General features: G+C 43.5%; 1 long non-coding RNA gene across 1 annotated transcript; it reads left to right on the plus strand.

Annotated features, from left to right (window-relative positions):
- Positions 1-1,795: 1,795 nt before the first annotated feature.
- Positions 1,796-18,111, plus strand: LOC145796714 (uncharacterized). The gene is made up of 2 exons (XR_014337201.1): positions 1,796-2,179; positions 17,783-18,111. It is a non-coding gene; the product is annotated as an uncharacterized LOC145796714 (long non-coding RNA).
- The last annotated feature ends 1,235 nt before the right edge of the window (positions 18,112-19,346 follow it).

Genomic DNA, 19,346 nt, shown 5'->3' on the forward strand with positions numbered 1-19,346 from the left:
CTAACAACAGACATCATTAGAGTTCAGGCCATTGATAAGTGCAGCATCAACCCTTCTTTCTGCTTCTCACGAACCATTTCCATTACAATATCCAAGCTTTTGGGTAGCAATTTCAAACTGTTCATATGTAAATAAGGTAAAACTAAAGTCCATTATGTACACTTAAATTCTTGTTTTTGTGTTCTTATAGTAGTTTTTTAAATTAATTGTAGTGAAATGTGTTGTTGCAGGATGAGTTGTTTAATGCAAGACATAGCAATGGATGGCTATGAATCCGTACTCGAATTAGCATCAAGCACAAGAACATCGACCAATGTGCTTGACCGGCATTTCTCAAGCTCGAGCTCAAATTCAGACAACGAGAAGACCAACACTACCACTGAAGCTACAAAAAAAGTAACTTATGGTAACAAAAAGTAGTAAATAAAATAAATTTCGTCACTAAATAAGAATGAACTGTGATGAATTATAAAATTTTGTCACATATAATAAAAAAATAAAGATAATAGGTGACAAAATTTATTTTCGTCATCAAATACTTCTTTTTAGGTGAGAAAAAATTAAATTTCGTCACCGAAGGTTTTCTTGCTAATTTTTTTTTGTGGCGCCAAAATTTTGGGACTTTTGATGAGAAATTTTTTTTGTCACCAATTATAAAATTATTAGTGAGGAATATATTTTCGTCACCAATAATTCTATATATATATTTTTTTAGAAACTTGATTTTAAATATTTTAAGACCATTTGGTGAGAAATATATTTTTATCACTAATAATTTTTAATATTTTGAGACTTTTTAGTGAGAAAATTATTTTGTCACTAATTTTGGAGGGAAAATTTTGACATAGTAGGCGGTAATGAAAAAAAAAAAATAGACTGCTAACTCACCCCTTTTTTTGTTTATCAGTTTTCCTCTCCCCCCTTTCTCTCTCTCCCTCTCAAAACTAAACACAAGTTAATTAGCTCTTTAAGTGACTTATGGTGACGAAAAAGTAATGAAGAAAATAAATTTCGTCACTAAATAAGAATAATCCGTGATGAATTATAAAATTTTATCATATATAATAAAAAAAGGTAAAAATAATAGGTGACGAAATTTATTTTTGTCAATAAATATTTCTTTTTAGGTGAGGAAAAATTAAATTTCGTCACCAAAGGTTTTCCTCTAATCTTTTTGGGTGACTCCAAAATTTTGAGACTTTTGGTGAGAAAAAAATTTGTTACCAATTATAAAATTATTAGTGAGGAATATATTTTCATTACCAATAATTTTAAATATTTTTTTTAAAAAAATTGATTTAAAATATTTTAAAACTATTTGATGAAAAATATATTTTCATTTTTGGTGGGAAAATTATTTTATCACTAATTTTGGAGAGAGAACTTTGTGATATTGGCAGTAATGAGGAAAAAAAAAAGCTACTAATTTTCCCCCTCCCTTTTTTTTTGGTGCTTGAGTTTTCCTCTCATCCCTCTCTTGCAAAACACACGTTCTTTACCTTCAGCCCCCCTTTTCCTCCTTTAGCTTGTTTTCTTCCTTCAGTGCCACCACTAACATCACCCATTCTCCTCCTTCAATGCCACCATCGACGTCACCCTTTTTTTTTCTTTTTCTTTTTTTTCTTTTATGACTATTTAATTTTTTTTATAAAAAAATTAAATATTTATATTATACTTAACTAAACAAAAATTTAAAATTTAAAAATATATATAGGAGTATATAATTTACTCCACCATTGAAAAAATAAAAATCTTTTTTTGGATCATCAGACCACTTGGTCTCTCTCTCTCTCTCTTTCCATTCTCTCATCTCTCTCTCTCATTTGTGCTCTCCCAATCCTGAAGCTTCTCATCACCGACCCCCTCAGTCTCTCTTATCAATGACTATGAGAGTCTCTCTCTCTCTCCATTGTTCTCTTCAATGAACAAGGGACTATCAGCAGGGGTCTCTTCTCGTTGTCGATCGGTCTCTTATAGTCGACATTCTACCCCCTTCTTTCTCTCCATCTCTTTCATCTCTCTCCGGTGAACATCAGTTGATGAGGATCTAACATCTCAAACCCCTCTTCGGTAAACATCAGTAGACGAGATCAAAGATCACAAACCCTTCTCGCAGATCGCAGCCCTATTCGTAGATCGCATATCACAAGCCCAAATTCGTAAGCATATTGAAATACAGGTATTTCTTGTTTAAATTTACTTTAGATTTTGGAATCTTTGCTTGAGATTGCTTGACATTGTCGTTGTTTGGTTGAGATTTGTAGAAATTTGTTTGAGATTACCAATAAGTTTTTTGAAATTGATTGTTGTTGTTGTTTTTGGTGAATTTGTTGTTTTTTTTTTTTAAAAAAAAGAGTTTGTATGAATCTCATACATACAAGCCTTTCGTATTTTGTTGGAACCAAACCATTGTATTTAAGTATTTGATAGGTAAACTTTAAAGCTCTCTGTCCTAAACTTTACTGAAAATAAGAGTTGAGCTTGTTATACTTTTGCTGTGATGATTGGAACTTTTTAACTGGCTCTTTTGGAATCATTGTGGACTTTTTCAGTGTTCAATACTCTCATTTGTAAAAAAAGAAAAATTACACATGCACTCATGCACTTCATTTTGGTTCAATGAACTTGTTCGGGAACTTAATGTCAAATGTCTGGTACCATTTTTACTATATTCACAACTAATTTAGAAAATACCTCTTTAATCTTCCTATTTGTCAAAACATTGATTTCTCAATTATCCATGGAGTTTATGTAGTTTTTCAGAATCATGCTAACAAGGTGGATGGTATTTCTCTTAGAAAATCTCATCATTGACAACTCCATAATGGTTACACATTGCCAAATGCTACTTTTACTATCACATTATCTATGAATTTATATCATTCATGCAGTGTGATCAATGATACACATAACAGCACATAATTAATCATTTGATAGTTAAGAGAAAAGTTAACTTTTTTGTAAAACAATATTTACAAAAAAAAAAAAATCACTCTTTCAGTATGAGTTATTTTAGAAATATGAATTTTTCTATTCAAGCCTGAGAGGGAGAATTATGAGCCGGATATGGGCCGAGTTAGAGGTCGAGCAAATTGGAGGCCCAATGGCGCCTTGGGCCGCGATAACTTTGGATTCACCCGGAGTCGGGGCTGCTCGGAGATGGACGGAGCCATTTGGGTCTGCGCAGGTGATAACCGTGCAACTTGCGTTGCTCGGTCAAAGGCACGCACCGTTAGCCCGGCTGGATGGCCTTTGGTTGACTGGTACGACCAGTCTCAACGTCGGCATCGCCGGAATGCTGCCGAGCATAGCTGGAAAGGATCTCAGTTGTTGGAGCAATTGGGCATGAAACACAGCATGGCCATCGACACCCGAGAAGATTTAGCCCGGCTGCCGAGCTCCCAGTAGAGTGGGCTAGCCGTCGGGTTAGGTGATGTTCAGCAAGATTTGTGTTGACAGATGGGATAGCAGAACCACGTGTCGAGAGATCACTGGGAGTAGATTTGGGGCGCAGAAGGTATATAAGTAAGTCTGCGCCCCCCCATGCTGGACAGACGAACATTTGGTGAGACATACACTAAACACTAAACACTCTCCCTTCTCTCTATTTATCCTCTGGTGTGTGCTAACTTGATCGTCGGAGGGGTTTTTCGGCCACACACCGCCGGGTAGCTCACCGCTGTTGTGCACGCAGGTGATCGGATAGAAACGGAGCTCGGAAACAAGGAGTGCGGGCTCGCCTGAATATTTGCTCCCTGCACAATTGGCGCCGTCTGTGGGAACTCCCTCCGGGGTGACCGGAGCCAGCGCGGCTGGGGGCTAATGTGCGAAAAATCCCACATCGGTCTGTGAGGGACTACTTTCCCACCTTATAAGCAGGTTGGCTCCTCTTACCTTGCATAGGCCTTTTCCCTCAGTGGGGGAGGAACAAAACCGTGCAGTCGGAATACCAAAGCGGACAATATGTGCAAGGCAAGGGGACCGGTGGCTTTACTTGGCGCCATCTGTGGAAAGACTGCAGACAAAACCTTGTCTTCCAGGCTCGTTTGATCACCGTCCATGGCGAACAACGAAGAGATTCCGCTGTCCACCGTCGATGGAGTTACCCTGGAGTCGGGCAGACGGAGAGAAGGGCATCCTACCATCGTTCCTCCGATGGCGGACCTGGAGACTTCTCCAGGAGGACATTCAAGAGACGCGCGGGATAAGCGCGGAAGAAGTTATGGTCATTCACAGAGCCCAGACAGTCATCGGCGGCGGAGAGAATCACATGCCAGACGTCTGGAACACAAGTTAAGGGACCAAGATGCCATCATCCGGCGAATGGCGGCGGAGATGGAGGAGCTGAAGCGTCATGTTAAAGGGAAGGGTGTAGCTGGAGTAGGCAACCACAGTGAGCGCACCCAACCGCGTCGTTCAAACAGTCAGAGCCAGCGACGTACACTGCCCATCTCAATCACCAGAAGTTACAAGGATGGAGATTCCGATGTGCACGAAGAGAAATCCAGCGCGCAAGATAGTACCTACCGACCCTCATGTCCGGCGACGACGTCGAGGTATTCTTATTCTGCTCATTCATAGGATTTGCGGGCAGTTTTGAAGGAACGAGCTCGCCGGTGGGAGGCTCAAAGGGTGCCGACATTCCAACGGCTATCCTATGGGGTTCACGCCAGCGAGGAGGTCGGAATGCCTCTACCCCGCCGAGCCGCGCCTCTCTTTGTAGATACAGACTTAGAAAGGCTGAGTGCCACTCCATTCTCCGTGGATATAAAGACTGCACCGCTTCTGGCGGGCTTCCACCAGCCAAAGTTCATGCTCTATGACGGAAAAACCGACCCGTATATGCATGTAAGTCATTTTCGACAGGTCATGGTCGGACATAGGCGGAATGACGCTCTTATGTGCTTGATCTTCTCGTCGAGTTTGGGTGAGCTAGGTTTGAAATGGCTCGAGAGGTTGCCGAAGGGGAGCATTAAAAGATGGCAGCAGTTGGCCGAAGCCTTTGTGACGCGCTTCAAAACCAACACCAAAACACCAAAGGAAGTTGATCACCTCCTAAGTGTCAAGATGGAGCCGAGCGACACATTGAAGGCATACAACTCCAGATATTGGGAGACCTTCAACGAGATTTTGGATTGCCCAACCAACCTTGTAATCACACAATACAAGCGAGGTCTCCCGGTCGGACATAGATTGCGAGACTCGCTTACCATGCACCAGCCGATATCCATGGGCCAGCTAATGCAGCGCATCAATGAGCACATCCGAGTGGAGGATGATGCGTCAGCATCTACCGTGAAGGCAACTCCGGTTGTAACTGACAAGCGATCAGCTGGCAAAGTGCACGCGGTCGGGCAGGAATCCGACTGATCCAGCGATCGTGCTGAGGAATCAGACCGTGGCACTAATCGCAAGAACCGTGGTAGGGGGCATCGGAATGACCGAGATGATTCCCCTTGGGATGACGTAGCCGATGCTAACAGAAGGTTGAAAGCAAGGACAGGCATCACCACGGTCTTTAAGATTCCAATCTATCGCATACTTAGTGAAATCCGTGACGAGGAGTATGTCCGGTTTCCTGCTAAGTTAGGCGACGGACAGAAGGGCTTCAATCCACGATACCGTTGCACGTTTCACCGGGAGCGAGGCCATCGGACAGAAGATTGTTTGCCTTTGAGGCAACACTTGGAAGAGCTAGTCGCAGCCGGACACTTGGACCTTTACATTGATGGCGGCGTGAAGGCCAATCAAGCTCCGGTTGATCCGCGGGGACCGGATGACCGAGATGCGCCTCCCCAAGGGGTTATTAATGTCATCCACGGCATAGTGGAACCGACGCGTGTATGCGAGCTCCGAGGAATGATCAAGAAGGCAGAACACATGAGAGAAGTTTTGTCGGTTCAGCCTGCAATCAAAAGGGGGAAGACCGAAGAGAAAGACGTGATCAGTTTCTCCTCAAGAGACCTAGAGCGCATTCAGACGCCGCACAACGATGCCCTAGTGGTAACACTCCGCGTCAAAGAATTTGATGTCAAACGGATCTTGATCGATCAAGGAAGCTCGGTCGAGATCATGTACTACGACGCTTTCAAACAACTCAAGCTCCGGGACACAGATTTGGCCTCGGCGACTTCGCCACTGGTTGGTTTCAACTCACAACCGGAGTGGCCTTTGGGAAAGATTATCCTGCCGGTCAAAGCAGGATCCGTTGTCAAACAAGTGGAGTTCTGGGTGTTGCAAGTGCCATCCACTTATAATTTGATCCTAGGAAGGGGATGACTTCACGCTATGCAAGCCGTAGCGTCGACCTATCATCAGGTGATAAGATTCCCCTCGGATATGGGGGCAATCGAGGAGATTTGGGGCAATCAAGTCATGTCGAAGCAATGCTTCATGGTGGTCAATGGGAGCCGAGCTGCCAAAGGCATCGTTCAAATGATTGAGAGACCGGAAGACCGGAGAGTCCTTGACGACGTGGGCACCAAGGCCAAGGACAAAGCTGTCGAGGAGTTGGTGGAAGTGCGCATTGATACAGAGCATCCGGACAAGTTCTTCTTGCTCGGCTCAAGCCTTACAGCCCAAGAACGGACCGACATGGTTGAGTTTTTGATGGCCAACATCGAAGTTTTTGCATGGTCACCTTACGACATGCCCCGTCTCGATCCAAGTTTTATATGCCATCATCTCAATGTCTTCCCCGGCGCCAAGCCGGTCATTCAGCGAACAAGGAGATCGGCGCTGCATCACGCCGAGGTGGTTGCGGAGGAAGTAAAGAACCTGCGCGAGCAATTCAGGAAGTGCATTACCCTCGGTGGATTTCAAACACGGTCATGGTGCCCACGAAGAATGGGAAGTGGCGAGTTTGCGTTGACTACAAGACCGTCAACTGAGCTTGTCCGAAAGACAGCTTCCTTCTGCCTAAAATAGACCAGCTTGTGGACTTAATGGCTGGACATAACAGGCTCAGTTTCTTAGACGCCTACCGCGGCTACCATCAGATTGCCATGCATGGGCCCGACCGAGAGATCACCTCGTTTACTATACCAAGGGGACTATTCTACTATCGAGTCATGCCTTTTGGTTTGAAGAACGCCGGGGCAACTTTTCAAAGGATAGTGACCAAGATGTTCGCTCCTCTGCTGGGCCGAACAATAGAGGCATACATTGACGATATGGTGGTTAAGAGCCGGCATCAAGCAGACCATTTGTCCGATTTGGCCGAAATGTTCGCCATTCTCAAAAAGCACAAGTTATGCCTGAATGCGTCTTAGTGTGCCTTCGGCGTGGGATCCGAAAATTTTTTGGGTTTCCTAGTCACGAACCGAGGTATCGAAGTAGACCCTACACAAATCCGAGCCGTGCAAGAGTTAAAACAGCCTAGCTCGGCTAAGGATGTGCAGCATCTGGCCGAAATGGCCGCCGCGCTTAACCGATTTATAAGCCGGTCATCAGATCGCTGCCGCCATTTTTTTTAAGCCTTGAAATCAAAGTTCTCTTGGGATGAGGAGTGTGACCGGGCTTTGGCCGAGCTCAAGGAGTATTTGTCTTCAGCACCGTTGTTGGTCACACTAGAGCCCGGAGAAGAACTTTACCTTTATTTGGTCGTATCGCAGCATGCAGTCAGTGCAATGCTTGTCCGGTCAGAAGGAATCAAACATCTAACCATCTTCTACGTCAGTAAAACCTTGCTACCGGCAGAGTCAAGGTACTTGCCGCTGGAAAAACTTGCGTTAGTTTTGATGATGGCTTCGAGGAAGTTGGCACATTATTTCCATGCCCATACCAACATCGTCTTGACCGAGTTCCCTCTCAAAGCTTTGTTCGAACGTGCGGACTTCTCCGGTCGGATTCTTAAGTGGGCAGTCGAATTGGGACAGTTTGATGTGAAGTTCCAGCCGCGCACAGCCATAAAAGCCCAGACTCTGGCCGACTTCGTTGTTGAATTCTCACCTGGAACTCATCCGGTGTGCCCGGTCGATATTGCCGTGGAAGATGAAGAGGTGAATGCAAGCTCGACTGAAATACCACATCTTGGCGGCATTGGTGACGCAAAGCTTGTGCGCCTCGTCGAAGCCCCTTCGGTTAATACGGAACTACAACCCGGTGATGCGATGGCGGAGTTGGCTGTCATTGACCAACCCGCTTTGTCCGACACCCCATCACCGAGGAGGATAGAAATGGAACCGCTTAGCACAGAGCCTGCGGCCGGCATAACACCGCAACCTGGCGATTCGCCTACGGACTTAAGCATTATGGATCAACTTGTCGAGTCTGGCACCAAATCACCAAGGGGGGCTGAAATGGAACCGCTCAGCACGAGACTGGAAGTCGAACAGCCGAGCAACCGTGATCCCATCAACCTTCAAGCTTCTCAGGACCCCTCAGAGTGTTGGAAGCTCTTTGTTGGCGAAATGTGGAAACTTTTTATTGATGGAGCCTCGAACCGACACGGTGCCGAGCTGGGTATAGTTTTGATTTCGTCAGACGGACTGACTATTGAACATTCTATCATCCTTGGCTTCCCAGCATCCAACAATGAGGCCGAATACGAGGCACTATTGGCCGGTCTCAAGAGCGCACTTCAGATGCAAGCATCCGAACTAATGGTTTACAGTGACTCCCAGCTTGTGGTTAACCAAGTTTCTGGGGTTTACGAGTCAAAGGATGACAGAATGATGAAGTATCAAGCTCTGGTCAGAGACCACATCAAGCGATTTCAGGCGATCAGGGTCCAACAAATTGGCCGAGAAGAAAACGGCCGAGCAGATGAGTTGGCCGGCCTTGCTTCTATGGTCGATAGCACATCTCCCAACCCTCTTCTAATTGAATTCCTTCTAAGGCCCAGCATTGAGGAAGCCGGGCAGACAGAAGTACTCTGCGCCGAGCTTGGTCCTTCTTGGATGGACCCCATAATCCTCTTTCTCAGAGAACGGACCCTTCCAGCCGACAAGAAGGAAGCGCATAAAGTGCGGGTGAAGTCTGAGCGGTTTTGGCTCTCTCCATCAGGCGCTTTATACAAGAAGTCTTTCACCGGCCCCTACCTGAAGTGTGTGCACCCTAGTAGCGTGGAAGCCTTCCTTTGCGAGATCCACGAAGGCATCTGTGGCAGTCACATAGGGGGCAGGTCCTTGGCTTACCGAGCTATTTCGCAAGGCTACTGGTGGCCGTGCATGCAAGCCGACGCCCAGAAATATGTTCGCAGGTGTGAGAAATGCCAGAAATTTGCCCACCAGATCCATCAGCCGGCCAGGGAACTTCTTCCCCTCACTAGCCCTTGGCCCTTTGCGACGTGGGGGCTAGATATAGTGGGACCGCTCCCAACAGCACCAGGCAACCGGAAGTTCTTCATCGCGGCCACAGACTACTTCACCAAATGGGTTGAAGCGGAGCGTTTGGCAACAATCAAGGAGAAATACGTGAAGCAGTTTGTCTGGCAGAACGTGGTCACGCGGTTTGGCATCCTAAAAATTCTGATCTCCGATAACAGCGCCCAATTTGACGGTCGCCTATTCAGTGGGTTTTGTGAGGATTTGAAGATCGAATTCTACAACTCTACTCCGACTTACCCGCAGTCCAACGGTCAAGCTGAGGCTTCGAACAGAACCATTCTTGCTGGACTGAAGAAAAGGCTTGAGAAAGCCAAAGGAAAGTGGGCTGAGGAGCTTCCCAGTGTCCTTTGGGCATACCGAACAACCCCGCGGCGATCTACCGAGGAAACTCCTTTTGCTTTGGCATATGGCATGGAGGCAGTCATCCCTTTGGAAGTTGGTATGCCCACCCTCAGAAGTGAAATTTTGAGCCTCATCTTCATGTAATATTCATTTTTGTCAATGTATAGAAGTGGCTCATCTTTGCCTGGGCATTTTTTGTTGAAAGAGTTGATGTTTTGTTCAACTTAGGTACTCTCAACCGAGATGTTTACTCCGGTTGAAAGAGTTGATGTTTTGTTCAACTTAGGTACACTCAACCGAGATGCTTATTCCGGTTGAAAGAGTTAATGTTTCTTTCAACTTAGGTACACTCAACCGAGATACTTATTCTAGTTGAAAGAGTTGATGTTTTGTTCAACTTAGGTAGTCTCAACCGCGATGTTTACTCCGGTTGAAGAGTTGATGTCTTGTTCAACTTAGGTATTCTCATCCGAGATGTTAATTCCGGTTGAGAGATTTGATGTTTTGCTCAGCTCTGGGTGCACTACTGAGATGATTTATTCCGGTTGTATGAGTTAATAAAATTTGTCTTGCCGAGATATTTTATCCGATTGAAGTTATTCAACTCTAGGACCGTGCAAACACTTGGTGAAACTAGATCTTTTTCATTAATAAAAAAAAAGAAGTACAAAAAGAGGGGCAGAGATCCCGGTTACATGTGTAAAGCAAAAAATGAAAGAAAACAGAAAACTACACAAGGGGGGAAAGATTGGAGAATTCGTCATCAACTGCTTCCAGGTCGACCGTTGTTCGTTCTTGGACACCGGCCTCAGTTTCTCCGGGCTACTCCTGGCCGCTTCCCTCCTTGGCATTGACCTTAGTTTCTTTGGCAAGCTCTTCATCGGCCTCAGCTTGCAACGCGCTGAAGACATCGTTGGCATAGGGCGCGAGGTAGACCGGTAGGAAGGCAGCCGGGGGAGCGGCAAACACATCGATATCAGGACCTTGACCGAGATGTTCGCAGGCTGACTTCCAGCCCGCTTTGAAATAAATGTCTTGAGTAGCGAAGACCTACTTCTTATAGTTGTCCTCGACTTCCTTGAAGCCAGCGTTGTTGGCATCCTTGCACTCCTTCTCCCTTGACTTCTTGAGCGCATCCAGCTCGACCTAGAGCTCATCCCTCTTCTTCTCGGCTTCATCAAGCTGGCCGAGCAACCTATTGTTGTCAGCATTGGCAATTTGCAGAGAGGATTTTGCTCGGCCCAGCTCGGTTTGAAGGCTCTGCACTTGGCCGGCAGTATCAATGTTTTCTGCCGCAGTCGATGGATTCGCTCCATGACCAAGTGTTACTTCTGGATGGCCTGCAAGAACAAAGTTCGATCAGAGAAGAAACCGCGCAAACACTTGTAAAATTTCAGTAGAAGATTGAGATTCTTACCCTGGTCATGGACTTCACGGATGATTTCACCAACCGGGTGTCAGGGACGTGGTCGCTGCCCACCACGTCGCTCGGCAGCAGAAGGGCTTTTGAAAGGTCGAAGGCGAGCAAGTGTCCTTGTCGCCCTTGACGAAAGCATTAGCCGGGATGTCTTTACCCCGGTGCTTCAGCTGCGGTCGCCACGGAGGTGTTGGGTCGACAGTATCGGTGGGTTGCTCGGTGGTTAGCTCGGCAACCAGCTCGGCAGTTGGATCTGCGCGAAGTCTTTTGCCAACCCGACGGGTCTCTTGTCTGGCCTGCCCGGCGGTTGAAGACACCAAAGCGACCACGGGGTCACTGGATTGCCCGGCAGCTTGAGAATAGATAGTGATGCTCGGTACCTCGGCTGAGGTTGCTGTGAGAAGGTTCTTGATGCGGCTTCGTTTTGTCATCTCTTGTTCTTCAGTCAGCCGGATTAGCGGCACATCCGGTAGAGTTGGGTCCGGAGGAGGCGTTGGAGCACGAAGAAAGTCTGTAACTTTGCTCCAGTGTGGAGCTGAGTATCTGTAGGTTGGAGTGTAGCCGAGCAACTCGTTACAATCCCGGTGGCTGTAACGGAGCACGGTTCAGATGGCTTCAACGTTGGGATATTGGTAGTTGGATTGCAAGGCTTGAATTGCTGTAAAAGAAACAGGAAAAATAGTAAGTACAGAATGTTGAAGGCAGGGACTTAACCGAGCAAATTAGTGCGACTTACATGTGGAACCAAAGTTCTTGCTGATGAACCAGCCCAGTACGTCGGCTGTTTCATAATTGCCAGACACCCAGAAGAAGTCGTCATCATGTAAGTCCTTGTCCGGGGTGCCAGTTACTATCTTCTCTTTGCCCGGTCTTATTTTTAAATAATAGGCCAGGCCATCGCCGGTGTGCCCAAGGGTGTATTGTCGTAGTATCTCAGCTAAACCTAAGTTTGTTCCTAGTCGGTTGTTTAGCTCGTGCACGCCATTGATTATTCGGTAGGTGTTGGTCGAAACCTGGGTGGGTGCTAGCCCGGTGCGGCGCAGAAATTCGGTCATCAGAGGGTTGACCGGGAAACGGAGGCCTCCTTCAATTACTGACAGCACGGTGAAGGGGCATTGGTCAAGCCTGCGCCAAGGGGTTGTTTCCATCTCGGCGAGCTCTATGTGGATGTCTTCTGGAATACCGTATTCTTCCCTGAAGGCAGCCAATGCAGCAGGTGTGTCCACAACGAAGCGGAATTTCCCCATGTTTGACTGATTAATCTAGCTCGGCTGAGGTGGTTTGGCACAAGCTGGGAATTAATGGCTACTCTGTCCTTGAGAGCCTCAGGATTGGTCTTTGGTCCCCTTGGACTTTGCAGGAAAACGGAGGGTAATTGTAAGTGGGAGCGCGGTTGCGTAAAACGAGCTAGAGTTGAGCTCGATCGTGGATTGTGCCAAACCACCTCGGTCGTAAAGGCTATCCAAGGAGCTCGGTCGCCCGAGCGAACCAGAGATTAGCCCGGTCGAGCAGCCAAGTCCTTTTTGCTACCCCGGTTTCTCCTAAGGTTGGAACAAACTAAAGATTTGCTCGGTCTGAGTGATTTTTTGGATCGAATGAAGATCTGGAGCCCGGTCTGCCCCAGATCTTCATTGTTCATCAGGGAAATTGAAGAACAGTGAAGAAACTAAAGGGCATTGAAGGTTTTGGGTGGGGGAGGCCCTAAACCTACGGATTTGGTGCTATAAAGAAGAAAAATATGAAACAAAAACAGTAATAACAAGGGCTCGAAGAACTTACCAGGAGAGGGCAAAGTCTTCTTCTTCGAAGACGAACTCAGCAATGGCAAGCAAGCGAAGGCAGAAGCTCTGGATCAACAAGGAGGAGAGAGAGTCGGTAAGGTTGAAATGAGAGAAGGTTCAATATGTTTATAGAGATGAATAAGACCGCCAAAAATTTGAATCTGAACGGACGTGATGTTTGGCTACTCGAGACCAATCAACCCACGACACGCGTCCCTATTGACGGCGGCGTCAGTACTGAAGAGACAGGATGGTGAATCGAGGCATCAACCGGGCAAGTTTTGAAGACAGGCATGTCAAGTAGCCTGGTCACCGTATTGCAAACTGAGGACCGAGGAAGTGTTACCCCGGTCAAAATTGGTAATCCCAGTCACGCTTGTGCAGACAGAATTAAGGGGCAATTGAGAGGGAGAATTATGAGCCGGATATGGGCCGAGTTAGAGGCCGAGCAAATTGGAGGCCCAATGGTGCCTTGGGCCGCGATAACTTTGGATTCGCCCAGAGTCGGGGCTGCTCAGAGATGGACCGAGCCACTTGGGTCTGCGCAGGTGATAACCATGTAACTTGCGTTGCTCGGTCAAAGGCACGCACCGTTAGCCCGGCCGAGAAGCTTGTGCCAGAAGCCCAGCTGGATGGCCTTTGGTTGACTGGTACGACCAGTCTCAAGGTCGGCTTCGCCGGAATGCTGCCGAGCATGGCTGGAAAGGATCTCAGTTGTTGGAGCAATTGGGCATGAAACATAGCATGGCTGTCGACATGAAACACAGCATGGCCGTCGACACCCAAGAAGATTTAGCCCGGCTGCCGAGCTCCCAGTAGAGTGGGCTGGCCGTCGGGTTAGGTGATGTTCAGCAAGATTTGTGCTGACAGATAGGATAGCAGAACCACGTGTCGAGAGATCACTAGGAGTAGATTTGGGGCGCAGAAGGTATATAAGTAAGTCTGCGCCCCCCCATGCTGGACAGACGAACATTTGGTGAGACATACACTAAACACTCAACACTCTCCCTTCTCTCTATCTATCCTCTGGTGTGTGCTAACTTGATCGTCGGAGGGATTTTCCGGCCACACACCGCCGGGTAGCTCACCGCTGTTGTGCACGCAGGTGATCGGATAAAAACGGAGCTCAGAAGCAAGGAGTGCGGGCTCGCCTGAATATTTGCTCCCCGCACAAGGCCCATTCCTGAGCCAAAACAAACCAAGGTGATCAGATGTGATCGGCTATAGGTTTGTGGGTCCCACACCTGTAGCCAATCACAACCGGCCACCAACTTCGCCGGTTTCAGTCCAAGGTGGGCTTGATCATCATTTACCTCAAAATATTGCATATCAATTATTGATCTAATAGAACTCAAATAGAAGAAACATGAAGAATTAAACTCCATTGAAACAGTCATTTTCTCATTAAAGAAACAAAGGAATTGATTCTCTTTTCTTCTTTACTTTATTCCTGAGCTGTTTTGAGATGAATATTGATTATGATCTAACCAAACATATTTACATAAATTGGAAAGTAAAGGAGAGAACAGACAACAATAGACCTCTACTACTAAAGTCCTACAAAAAAAAAAAAAACAGTTAATTAAACAAGTAATTTTCAATTTTTGATTGTATTGCACCAATACCAATGCGTTTGAAGGTGGCATGTCCATGTCAAACACTGACCCTCATTGGACACTTCACAGCATGTGTCAGACATAGGTCCAAACATACCTTTTTATTTTTTATATCTTTTCCTTCACATTTCAAACACTTGGGAGACACATGTGTCCATCCCTTAAAGTTACTTGGAAACTCATTACAAGTTTGAACAAAATAATTTGGGATCCAATGATAAAAGAATAACGACATAGATTTATGCCTATTAATTCCTTTTCTTTTAAACTTTAGAAATTAGTGTTATCTTCTATTTTTCATGATCTTTAGATAAAATATTCATGATGACATATAATAAATACATAAAGCCATACATTTTGTGCATGTTTACCACATGCAGTGTCCTGCATGTTTTAAAAATTGGCGCTTTAGCTTGTAATGTTTCATGTCATGTGTACGTGTCCATGTTTCTTAGGTTCAAAACTAAATTATCTAAGGTTATCAGCTCAATTTAAATTAAACCCTACTAGACTAGCGTTAGATAAAAAACCCACTAAATGACGCAAATGCAATACATCTTACCTTCTCTACAAAGTCTGTCTGTGTTTTCTAATTATAGCTTCAATCTTCAACTTCAATCTTCTCCAAACTCAACTATAAAAAAGAACTATAAACTCAAGAATTTGAAAGAAATTTCCAACACAAGAATGAATAAGGGGTACACGACTCATTTTTCCTTACACTATACTCTCACTCACTCTGCACCTCTCTCTTCTTTTTTTCATCCTTCTTCTCTCTTCTTGTTCAGACAAATCTTAATTACAGTAAACACAAATTACCAAACATGCTTTCTTGGTTAATGTGAAACTACATGTCTGACACACATACCATACGTGTAAAAGGTTCCAAAATGTTTGCTTCACACAATGAGAAGGTCACATAGCTATGCTTTTAGATTCTATGTTACTTACACTTTTTGAATAAGCAATGGCTTTACACACCTATGCCCATGTTTGATAACCTGCTTGGAGGCCTTCAACCCAGTTTGATCGAGATTGACAAAAATGTAGAACCACATGGAACCCATGCATTTTTTGTAGTTCCCTAAACTTGTGTCAGTTTGGCAATAGGCTTGTGATTACTAGCCCGATGGGATTGCTAATCACCCAAAATGGTAGGTTTAGCAATCCACCGCCCCCATGGTATTGTTAATCTAAAAATAATTTTCCCCTCTTATCTCATCATCATGTTATAATCAAATATAGAACAAATATCCCCACTCTATTATTAATGCCATCCATCATCCCGTGGTATTTGTGTCAAACCCACAAAACGTTTACCGATGATCAAATATGCTTTGTCACGCACATATATCTATCTTAACAAAAGGTTCATGTTTCCAATCAAATTTCAATTCCATTAATTTGGAGATTGGAAATGTATTGGGCCCCAATAAACAAAGTAAAAGAAAGTGAATTGTCCTCCTCTGTTTTCAACAACCATTGAAGTCTTTCATCAAACATGTGAACTGCAAGACTCACATACACTTGTATAAAATTAACAAGAGATTTTATCTACACATATGTAGAGCACAAAAGACATACAAGTAAAAAATATACTTCTTAATGTGCAAAAAAAAAAAAATACAAACAAATCAAGGGATTGAGAAAAACACCCAAGAGAGAAAAAGAATAAATCGAACCAATGTAGTGGGATTTTGGAAACAGAGTTTCCAAAAGCCTGAGCCAAATGGGGTCGTCGAAAGTGGTTGTTTTGGGTTCATCAAAACTTTATACAACAATCATTTTTTCAGTGTGCCAATTGCCAAACCAAAACAGACGAAAATTGAAGCAGATTTCTAATCTTAACACTTGTTTTGGTTTTTTCTATGTTTTTCCTCGAATTTCAATGCGTAGATGGAAAGATGTGTGGGTTTTGATTGGGCATTGTGGAATTAATGCACAGGGAGAGAATAAAATGATAATATGTATTTTTGAATTAATGTAGCATGAAAACCAACTTACTATTAAAATAAATATGCAAATCTTGATCCTTACCAAAGGATTAGAGACAATCAGAGAAAAATTTAACACAAATTCATTGTAAATTGGGCCTTTCAGTGATCCAAGTTCTGCTCACCAACTTACTACTGCTCACCCAGGTTCTGCTGCTCTGCAGCCTAGTTTTGCCATCCAACAGCCCAGTTCTGTTGTCCTGCAACTCAGGTCTGCTGTCCTACAGCCCCCAACTCTACAGCTCAATTCTGTAGTTCCTAGGTCTCCTTCTATGCCTGCAGGTCCACAGTCTAGTGTTGTCGTTCCACAGCCTAGTTCCCTTTTGCCACAGCCTAGTCCATTTTTCACAGCTACTTCTATCCCTCTGCAACCTACTTCTTCAGACCCATCTGATCTTGCTGTCTCCCCTAATCCTTCTATACCTATACAATCCATTTTTATACCAGTAGTTTGATAGCTTGATGAAGTCAATGATATCAGAATTTACTTATAGTTTTTCAGCTTTTACTTTTTATTAGTGTCTTTTTTACTCTTTCAGGATGGTTTATAATTTCTTAGTTCAAATTTGGCTCGTAGGCAATTCAAGACTCGAGAAAATAAGATACAGATAATAAGGCTTCGGAATATGAATTAACATACACAATTTGGTTGGAGCAAGTTAACTAGGAGACCTTGTTTGAAGCTTGCTATGTTTGCATCAAGTCTCTCTTCTAGCTTTCATACAAATTATTTAACAATTTCCCATCAGTGCATGTTCTATGATGATTCTAATCTTTTGATCTTCATATACAGTGAACATATGCTCAGTTCAATCAATGTTTAAGTACTTTGGTGAATTTCCAAATTATTAGTGTTGATTTTATTTATTAAGTACTTTGGTTCTACGTGCTGCATAATCCCATTTGGGCAGACCTCAGGCCACTATGCACCAACTTGCATGAGTATAAGAAATAGAGAAAATGCAGCAAACCTTTGTACCTATTTGAACATTTCTGGAGTTTTTGTGACTTACAAGCTTTTGAACTTTTTTATTTTTTGGTAATTATAAATTTCCATGTTGTTCTGCATACTAATGTAGATCCCATGTATAGATTTCAATATACTTTATGCTCTATTGCATCCTAATTTACATCAATGCATGAAAAAAGAATACAGAAAATCTAATCGAATCAAAGCTTTGCTTCCCAAAATTTCAAAAATGTTAGTCTCATTATAGTAAATTGAACTTGTTAAATAATTGGTTAGAATCTAGATATGCTTGTCTTTGATTACTCAGATATTGCTGTCTTTTGCTGTTCCAAGCCAACCTCATGGATCCATCGCCATGCATGATGCAACCGGTTGGATCAGAGTGATGGACCATTTGCAACAATTATGTGGACAACCATAACTTGTTGCAAAAGATTGAAGATGGTGATTTTCCATAGGTCAGCACCACTTTTGGATTGACAAAGATACTTTTACCATTATTATTTTCTTAGAGAATTAGCACCCCAGCAATAATCACTTGCATCAGTCTGAAGAACTTGAATCAACTAGGCATAACTTAGAAGGCTCTTGGGTGGCAAGGTAATGAATAGAGTAGTTATCGGATTTGGAATTTCAAATTTCACCAAAAATTGAGACAAAAATTGCGCGTTGCTTTAATGCTTGGCTTGTTTAATAATCGAGTCAAGTTTGAGTAGAGAGCTTGGTTTGAATGGGTTCGTAGACACAAAGATATGAATTAATGTTTATTTTAATAATATATTGAGTATATTTGTATAAGTTTATTTTATTTATTTATTTATTGTTTATATTTGATGTTTGTGCAAATTTTCATATGGTCAAAGTTTGCTTATTGTTTACTGTTTGTTAATTTCTGGTTGGCCATAACAGATAACTTTTTCTTGGACATAATCATGTTGGTTGTTCTTTTGTTTTAAAAAATATGGTTTCATTTGGGATGTGTTGGCCTGAATTGCAATATTAAAGCGAAAGACTTAGTAATTCTATGTTTATCATGCTGTCGAAAATTGAAGATCATGATTCAAACTTAGTCATAGGAAATTAAGCTTTTAAGAATGTCAATTTAGTTAGGAACTTGAATGGATTTGAGTTTATAGAACATATGTTATTAAATTTTCAAAACTAGTCAAGACATATTAATTTGCTACTATATTTGCTACTGCCAATAAATGGAGTGTGTTTAGTTGTTGTTACTGATGAATCAATACAAGAATTTTCACTTTTGGCGACTAAATTTTTAGTCGCCGAAGGGCTTTAGCGACTAAATTTTTTGGTCGCAAAATTAGTAGCCGAAGAGTAGTCGGGAAAGCCAATTGGCGACTAAAATTATGTATTCATTTGCCAACTAAATATTTAGTCGCCAAAAGGTTAGACAATAGTGCCTAGTAGACACCCTCGACTGTGCCCCTAGTCTCAGTTTAGACGATACTCCTATCTACTATGTGTTTACTTTTTTGTGTATTTTTACTAGCCAGTGTTGGAGTTGCTCTAAGTTAGTGATGTGATTAATAATGGGTGTGTCTTTGATTGAGTTTTTCACAGTAGAAGAAATGAAGCAACATTTATTGAGTCTTAGGCAGTGGGTTGGTCAAGTTTGTATATCACTTTATGATTGCTGTTGTTTTGTATATATCATTAGGATGGTTTAGCATAATAAGGACTTTTAATAGATTGATCCATTAGAAGGTTTTCCCTGTACTCAACTTAGTGAAGCCACATTTCAACTACTTTGTCCTGGCTAAAGAAGTCTTTTCTTGAGATCATGTGCTTTCTCACAACTTACATTCATATATGTTGGTCTATCTCTTGTTCTTGAGGCTTCAGCTTCTCCCTCTTAGTGGTGTTGTCCTTGTTATTT

This window comes from Camellia sinensis, chromosome 8, assembly GCF_055761805.1.
Source record: "Camellia sinensis isolate YWXY chromosome 8, ASM5576180v1, whole genome shotgun sequence".
NCBI classification, from domain to species: Eukaryota; Viridiplantae; Streptophyta; class Magnoliopsida; order Ericales; family Theaceae; genus Camellia; species Camellia sinensis.